A 9641-nucleotide genomic window follows, 5' to 3' on the forward strand; every position below is an offset into this window, starting at 1 on the left:
CAGGAGAACCAGGGGAGTTCCCCCCAAAAGATATGATCCGGAGTATGAGGCACACCCTCCCGGTATCCAGTGAGTCAAGGTGAAAATGTTGCCGGTATGTCAGAATCTGCAGTTGCATTTAAAGCCTCCCTCTACTACAATACAATTCCCCGAAACGTTGATAAAGCTCTCAAAGATCCAAAGTGGAAAAAGGCCATGGAGGATGAGATTGCAGCGCTTAATAGGAACAATACTTGGGAAAAATGTGTCTTACCTAGAGGAAAGAACACTGTGGGCTGTAAGTGGGTGTTCTCCATTAAGTATCATGAAAATGGGAAAATTGAAAGATACAAAGCCCGTCTTGTTGCGAAAGGATATACTCAAACATACGGGATAGACTACTCCGAAACCTTCTCTCCAGTTGCAAAGATTGACACTATCAGGGTTCTGCTGTCTATAGCTGCTAACAGAGAGTGGCCGATGTACCAGTTTGATGTAAAGAATGCTTTCCTTCATAGGGAGATCGAGGAAGAAGTTTATATGAGAGCTCCTCCAGGATTTGCAGATGATTTCAGACAAAATGCGGGGTGCAAACTTAGGAAGGCTTTATATGGCCTAAAACAGTCACCTAGAGCTTGGTTTGGGAGGTTCACGGCGGCAATGAAAAAGTTCGGGTATAAGCAGAGTAATTTAGATCACACCTTGTTCCTCAAAAGAAGGGAGAATCAGATCACTTGTCTCATAATATATGTAGATGATATGGTTATCACAGGGAACGACGAACAGGAAATCAAAAGTCTAAAAGGGAGGTTGTTCTTGGAATTTGAGATGAAGGATCTGGGAAACCTAAAATATTTTTTGGGAATTGAGGTCCTAAGATCAAAGAAAGGGATCTTCATTAACCAGAAAAAATATATTCTTGATCTTTTGGCAGAAACTGGAATGATTGACTGCAAGCCAGCAGAAACCCCAATAATAGTCAATCATGGGCTACAGACTGAACAAGGAGGAGAAATGGCAGAAAAAGAACGATATCAGAAGCTTATGGGAAAACTCATATATCTTGCTCACACTCGCCCTGACATTTCATATGCGGTGGGTGTCGTTAGTAGATTCATGCATTGTCCACAAGTAAAACACATGGAAGCTGTAATGAGAATTCTCCGATATCTGAAGGGGACAAGTAATCGAGGGGTATTGTTCAGAAATAATGGTCACCTGAATCTTATGGCTTATACTGATGCAGACTGGGCAGGAGACAAAGACAGCAGGAAATCTACATCTGGTTACTTCACTCTGGTAGGAGGGAACTTGGTTACTTGGAGAAGCAAAAAACAAAATGTAGTGGCTCTATCTAGTGCTGAAGCAGAGTTCAGAGGAATAGCTAAAGGGGTAACAGAAATTATATGGCTAAGAAAACTCCTATGCGAACTAGGCTTTCCACCTAAAGGAGCATGCAAGTTGATTTGTGATAATCAGGCATCTATCAGCATTTCCAATAATCCGGTACAACATGATCGAACAAAACATGTTGAATTCGATCGACACTTTATCAAAGAGAAACTTAAAAATCAGATTATCAGCCTCCCACTAGTCCGATCTAAAGATTAACTTGCAGATATTCTCACAAAAGCTGTTACAGCCGAAGCATTTAAAGAAGCACTGTGCAAGTTAGGCATTGGAGACCCTACGACCTAACTTGAGGGGGAGTGTAGGAAACTGAATATATGAATATCATAGAAGATCTCTTATTGTAGGAAACTGAATATATGAATATCATAGAATATTTAGGAGATCTCGTATCTTAGGCAATTGCATTATTCTAGGCTGATTGTTAGCCATATTTACTATTCTTCCATAATTAGCTTAGTGGTTAAATGTGTATAAATAGGGGGCAAATTCACTGATTAGGTGTGTAACAAATACAGAAAAAACCCTAATCATAAATCTTAAGCTGTTTTACTTATAATTAATTTTATCACGCTTAAAAAATTAAATGATTTAATTAAACGAATAGAATGTTAAAATGATCTAGAAAAATCTAGGATTTTAATTAAACATAAAAATATCTAAATCAAAGAATTAAAAAATAAAAATGTCTAAAATGATATAATAGTAGATCCTAGAAAAAGTAATTAAAAAATAAAAATATCTAAGATATTATAGTATACTTGTAACCAAACTCATCAATATAAATATCCATTGATGTAATCAATTTTTGACAATAAAGAAGAATATACATTCTACATATTTACTCATTTTCCACTCCAAATAAATCAATTCACTATTTTACCATCTAAATTTTCCTACATTTGGTATCAAGAGCTAATTAAAATCAAAACCTCCAAATAACTTAAACACATTAACCAATATACTCCACAATAAAATAAACTTGTAACCACAAAATAAAAAAATGACCTCAACCATTGATTACCCCCAAGTTAATTGGGTTCCTATATTTAAGGGAGAAAATTATGAACAATGGGCTATGCAAATAAAGTTAATATTTATCTCCCAAAATTTATGAGAATTAGTACAAAATTTATGAGAATTAGTACAAGAAGGTTATGATCAACCACCCAAAGATGACACTAAGGAGTCATCTTGGGATGAAACAAAAATAAAACATTATAAACAAAATAGGATAAGGGATAACTATGCCCTATCCCTATTATATCGTGAACTCAACGAGGCAATACCTACAACGATCATGCCCGCAAAAACAGCTATGGAGGCTTGAAGGATTCCGGAGACAAAATACAGAGGTTCCGAAGAGGTGATTCTTTTTAAACTTCAATCACTGTGGAGAGAATTTGATAATTTATTAATGGCAGAAAATGAAACAATACATTCTTTTTTTGATCGAGTCACTAATATAGTTTATCAAATAAGATCAAGTGGTGGTAAAATAGAACATGAAAATGTGACTCGAAAAATATTAAGGAGTCTCTCACAAAAATATAACATTACTGTCACGACAATAGAAGAAATTAACAAGAAAAATTTATCTTAATCAAGTATACCCAAACTAATGAAATCACTACTTGCACATGAAGATAGATTAAAAAAATTTAACCAAAAACCACTAGATTAAGCTTTTCATGCTAAATTAAAATTTTCTAATGGTCAAAATGAAAATAATCATTGTAAAAATTAACAAAAGGACAAATATCAACTAATGGTAGCAAGGGGAGAAGAAATTTTAAAATCAAAGGAGTCGATTAAATAATCAAACTGACCTTTATTGTAAATTATGTAAGAAAACTAACCACAATGTTAATGATTGTCGGTATAAATGTAAGAGGTGTAAAAAACACATTCACCTCAAAAAAGATTGTTGGTATCGACAAAAAGAAGAAGCAAACTATTCCGAAAACAATAATTCCGGAGAACAAATATTTTACACTGGATTAAATGTACAAGAAAAAGTAAGTGACATATGGTATATTGATAGTGGTTGTTCAAATCACATAATTGTCAATAAAAATTATTTTGTCACTCTTGACGAAAATGTTAAAACACACATTACACTTAGCGACGGTAAAAAAAGGAGATGTCGTCGGAGAAGGGACAATCGCCATTAAAACAAAAAATGGCTCATCAAAATTAATTCATGAAGTATTCTATGTTCCCGGACATGCACAGAATTTATTAAGTGTAGGGCAATTAATTAAAAAAAGAATATATGGTTAAATTTGAGAATAACAAATGTCAAATTTATGATAAAAATAAGGGTCAGATAATAACAACTGTCAAAATGGATCCTAACAAAATATTTCCATTAAAAATGTCATTTGAAGAAAACTTGGCTTTAAGCTTAATAAATGATGAATCCACCCTATGGCATTTAAGATTCAAGCATCTAAATTTAAACAGTCTAAAACTATTAAAACAAAAAGAAATGGTAACTAGACTATTATCAATAAAAAGTGAAAGAAAAATTTGCGAAGGCTATATATATGGCAAGATGCACAGATTGCCATTTCCTATCGCATCTTGGATGCCAAGGCTCCTCTAGAGCTTGTTCATGCAGATATCTGGGGTCCTACCAAGAATCCGTCTTTTAGCGGAAAAAGATATTTTCTTTCGCTCGTAGATGACTACTTCCGCATGAAGTGGGTATATTTCCTGGAGAAAAAATCAGAAGCTTTTTCCCACTTCATTTAATTCAAAGCCCTCACAGAAAATCAAAGTGGGCATTCTCTTAAGATTCTTAGAACGGATCATGGCGGAGAATTTACAAGCAAAACGAATTCAACAGCTTCTGTAAGAAGCATGGAATTAAAAGAGAACTTACAGCAAGGCGTACACCTCAACAAAATGGTGTCGCAGAAAGGAAAAACCGCACTATAGTAGAGATGGCCCGCAGCATGATGCAAGGTAAACATCTACCCAAACGATACTAGGCCGAAACTGTTCACATAGCAGTGTATATCCTCAAGAGATCTCCCACAATAAGGATTTAACACCATTTGAATCTTGGCACAAGAGAAAACCAAGAGTAGAGCACCTCAAAGTGTTAGGATGCGTAGCTTATGCCTACATCCCGAAGGAGAATCGGGAAAAGCTCGATGAGAAAGGAGAAAAATGAATATTCATTAGATACAGTCATGAAACAAAAGGATATCGCCTCTACAAGCCTGAATCTAAAGAATTCATCATCTCTAGAGACATAATTTTCAACGAAGCAGTCGAATTGACGTGGAAAGAAAAAGAAATTGAAGCTCGCGAAAAGGAGATACCCTCCCAAGAGATCCAAGTGAGGAAGAAGGAGCAGACCAACCAAAAAACCCATCATCTCCAAGTCTAAGCACACCTGGAAGTATAAGATCATCCCCAAGTTCAAGAAGCCAAACATCACGTTCAACTCCTCAAAATCAAGAAACCCGAAGATCAACACGCGATTGGCAACCGCCATCATGGCTACAAGATTACCATTGTGACCAACCCATGATGACTCTCTTCTCTAGTGAGCCACCAACATATCAAGAACCAGCACAAGAAGAAATCAAAATGATTGAGACGAATCACACATTGGAACTTATAATAGACAAACCAAAAGACAAGAAAGTCATCGGACTCAAGTGGGTTTACAAGGTGAAACATAACGATGATGGTTTCATCAACAAGTACAAAGCAAGGCTCGTAGCAAAGGGATATGCGCAACAACCAGGAATCGACTTCAACGAAACATATGCACCAGTTATCCGCATGGAGACAATCAGAATAGTTTTGGCATTAGCATCACAACATCAGCTACCAGTCTTTTAGTTCGATGTCAAATCAGCATTTCCAAATGGAGAACTCAAAGAAGTGTACGTCGAGCAAACGCAGGGATACGTCATCAAAGGCTAAAACGACTAGTATACCGCCTTCGAAAATCTCTGTACGGACTCAAACAAGCACCTTAAGCGTGGAACAACAACATCGACAATTATCTCGTCCAGCATGGTTTCATAAAGAGTGAACCTTCACTATACATCTAGACACAAGGTAACAACTTTATCATTTTATGCCTGTACGTGAATGATCTAATCTATACAAGAACACATCCAACGATGATCAAAGAATTTAAAAAGGCTATGATGAAGGAGTATGAGATGACAGACCTTGGTACAATGAAATACTTCCTTGGCATACAAATTAAACAAAGCTCAAGAAGAATATTTCTATCACAAGAGAAATATGCAAAAGACCTTCTCAAGAAATTCAACATGGGTTAATGTAAACTGCTGGCTACACCAATGGCAATCAATGAGAAGTTATCAAAGTACGATGGCAAACCAAAATTCAACGGAGCAATGTATCAAAGCTTGGTCGGCTCTCTCATTTATCTCACACATACAAGACTAGATATAATCAACACTATCAACATCGTATCCAGGTTCATGAGTGAACCGAACAAGGATCATCTAACAGCAGCAAAGAGGATTCGCAGATACATTAAGGGAACGAAAAGCTATGGGATCATGTACAAAACTGAAAAAGATTTCAAGCTCACAGGATACACTGATAGCGACTGGGCTGGAAGAGTGGATGATACAAAAAGTAGAAGCGGGTACGTATTTCAGCTTGGAAACAAAGTGGTCTCATGGTTATAAAAAAAACATGCGACAGTAGCTTTATCATCACCATCAAGTGCAGCATGTGAAGTAGTTTGGCTCAAAAGGATATTAATCGATCTACAACATAAGCATGAGACACCATCTACAATGTTTTGCAACAACATGTCAACAATATCAATGACGACGAATCCAGTGTTTCATAGCAGATAAAAACACATTGAGATACGACATCATTACATTCGTGAGTTAGTAGACAGGAAAGAGATTGAACTACAATTCTGTAAGACAGGAGAGCAACTCGCAAACATTTTCAAAAAACCCATATCAACAGATAGATTTATCAAGTTTAGAAGACAACTTAGAGTTAAAGATTTTTCAGATTAGGGGGAGTGTTAAAATAATCTAGAAAAATCTAGGATTTTAATTAAACATAAAAATATCTAAACCAAAATTTAAAAAATAAAAATATCTAAGATAATATACTAGAAGATCCTAAAAAAAGTAATTAAAAAATAAAAATATCTAAGATATGATATTTAGTAAACTTGTAACCAAACTCATCAATATAAATACTCATTGATGTAATCAATTTTTGGCAATGAAAAAAGAATATCCATCCTACATATTCACTCATCTAAATTTTCCTACATAGGAAAACACTTAAATAAGATTGTGCATAAATTTCGGCATCATCCGCCATAAAGTTGGATCCACCAAAAGAAAATATAAAATTAATATAGACATAATAGAGAAAACACATCATTGGCCTTGTAACAAAATCTCACAGTGAAGAAGACATTAACAAAAGCTTAGAACAGAAAAGCTCTCTTATTCATTATTATTGAAATCTGGAAAACAGAGTTTATATATAAGGAGAGGGAATGGATACAAGGCTTTTAGAAACTAAAGATGACTCGGAAATCCTAACCCCAAATCCCCGTTATGACTTGGAATGTCCAACAGAGATGCTCATGAGAATCGAGTTGACCAGTTGTAGTCTAGCTGTATAAGAGAGTCTCCTTGCAAACCAAGAGCGAATTAGCGTTGTCAACTTGACTACCAAATATTAGCACTCGGCTGTCGAGTATCGTTTGGAGGTTAGGGGCATTCCCAGATACTTGACACATGGAGACATTCAAAGGTTAAATCAAACACACTACTCGCATGGCCTTTGAACTTGTTGCTGACCTCACAAGGTAGATCCCTGATTTGCTATTATTGGCAAACAAACCAGAACTTGAGGAAAATAGGTCCACTCCTTAAGTGAGGATCTTGATTGATCTCATAACTCCTTTGCAAACAAAGCATCAGGTCATCTGCATTATTATTATTATTATTATTGTAACATAAATGTAAAAATTTATGGACTGGGCTTTTCAAAACAAAATTTAGCGATATGGATTCGAAAATTTTAACCAAATAAGTAAATTTATACATAAAAACAAAATTAAACTAGGTAGAGGCAAACTTAATGTGACATTCAAGAATTTAAAATAAATAAAATAATTTTAGGCTTTAAATTAATTAAGAAAATTATCGTGAATCAAGTAAGTAAAGTAGGTAATAATAATAATAATAATTATAGTAATAATAATGATGATTAAAAAAAAAATCTAAAACTAAATATCCAAAGAAAAATCAGAAACCCAATTCCTTATCCCCATTTCCCTTCTCGTCACTTTTTTTTTTCTGCCACCTTCTCATTCCTACTTCTTTCTTAAACCGACACCCTTCCCACTTTCCTTTTCCTTTTCCTTTCTTCTTCTTCTTCTTCTTCTTCTTCTTCGAGCGATAGCAGCACCGGCACCACCTTCACCATCTTCTTCCTCCTTCTTGTAATTGTTGGTGTAAACAAACTAAGGTATTAAACCTCTTAATTTCTATGTGTAATTCCATTTTACTCATCTTTTATAATCGATTTTCTTCTCATATATTCGAACCCTAACTATTTATAATCGGAAATTACATATAAAATCAATATATATATTTGTAGAATTTATTCCATAAAAGTAAAAATTAGTAATATAGCAATTGAACCATTTCTAGTCTAATACCCGGTTCTTTGAATTGGGGGAAAATAAGTAGAAATTGGTCTTTTTGTTTAAGCATCGAAAATTCAAGAAACTGACATCAATCTTGTAGCTGGTTTTGGTGGTGTTCTTTGCTGATTAGTAAACAAAAGGCAAACTCTTCTTGATTTCTTTTCTCTGTTTTCTCAGTAATGATGTTTAATTCATATAAGATTGATTTCATTGGCATACTTTCATTGGCGTGCTCCTTTACCATGTATTAAGCTCTAATTTTGATGAATCTTGAATTTATATAGTTAATTGGAAGAGTTATTTTGATTGGGAGTATTAGCTGGATATGAGATATTGGATAATTGTTGTTAAGAATTAGGAATTTATGGAAAATAATGATGATGATAATGATGTCCTGATTTTGGTTGGGTTAATGAACTTATCACGTAAATGTTAGCTGTTCATGGAGATTTTGACAATGATGATGACAAGTAATTGAGTAAAGTGATGCTCTTAGATGATATATTAGATGTTTGTTGATTTGAGAACTTGTTATGGGTATTATGTTGATTGATTGGTTGATCTTGAAAGTATCTAGGGTTTGTGTGGAAATTATTAGCTGAATGGATAAATTAGCTGAGTCCTTCTCTTTGGATAGTTCGTTAATCTTGCTTAGTTTCTTGATTTTGAGTCTAGATAGATATGAAAGTGTTTGAATTGGACTAGAGCTAGTACAATCTCTGAAATGGGAAAAATATTAGAAAAGAAGATAGATCTAAGATATGTTCTTAGGATGAGAAGCAATAGACTATATGAACCTAGTCGTAGTATCGTATGCTTTGTTGTGATGCTATATTTGTTATGCTTCAGGAGGCGACTTTATCGAAGAGCCCTTCTAGTAATCGCGGGGTAGCAGATTTGACCTCTTGAAGCGTTCTTTTTGGTGAGTAGTAACAATCCCTTAAAAAGGGGTCTGACCAGGCTACCATTTGTAAAATGTTTATTTAAAGTTTGTGAAATTTATATGAATGTGATAAATGTTTATGAATGATAATGCTGATATTGATATAGTCAATGGATCGGGCTTGCGAGTTGGTCTTTGACGCAGTTGAGGAACATGGTTCCCTACTCCCTGTTTTTGAAGCGAATTGTCATTGAGATATTGACTAGCTTCACCCGAGAGTGACATAGCCTTAGAGCTATGGAGGTTCCTCTCAACTAGACTCCCTGTGCGCACATAGATCTAGGAAACTGATGTTGCTTTTAAACCATTGTTTTGAATTGTTGTGTTTAATTGTTTTGGATTGTTGCTTCTCACTCAGTTTAATCTGATTCCTTGTTGTTCCCATCATTTAGCTGATTACAGGTCGCGGTCGGGAATAATCGGGTTAGCAATGTTGATGAGAGTGCTAAGGATGTCCTTTTGAGCTGAGGCCGTGGAAGCTTATAGTTTGTATTAGGAATTTGTTAAATGTATAATAGTTCTGATTAGTTTTGATTATGTTTAGATTAGATATTTGATTTGAAATTTAGCTCTGTTGGTTTTGTTATAGAGCTGGTGATCCCTTTGCCCAGA

At 34.9% G+C, this 9641-nt stretch overlaps 1 long non-coding RNA gene across 1 annotated transcript; it reads left to right on the plus strand.

Moving 5' to 3' along the window:
* The first annotated feature begins 7701 nt into the window (after nt 1-7701).
* LOC130815444 (uncharacterized) lies at nt 7702-9641 on the plus strand. Its single transcript, XR_009042604.1, has 3 exons — nt 7702-7905; nt 8936-9008; nt 9422-9641. It is a non-coding gene; the product is annotated as an uncharacterized LOC130815444 (long non-coding RNA).

The sequence above is a fragment of the Amaranthus tricolor genome, chromosome 6, assembly GCF_026212465.1.
Source record: "Amaranthus tricolor cultivar Red isolate AtriRed21 chromosome 6, ASM2621246v1, whole genome shotgun sequence".
NCBI classification, from domain to species: Eukaryota; Viridiplantae; Streptophyta; class Magnoliopsida; order Caryophyllales; family Amaranthaceae; genus Amaranthus; species Amaranthus tricolor.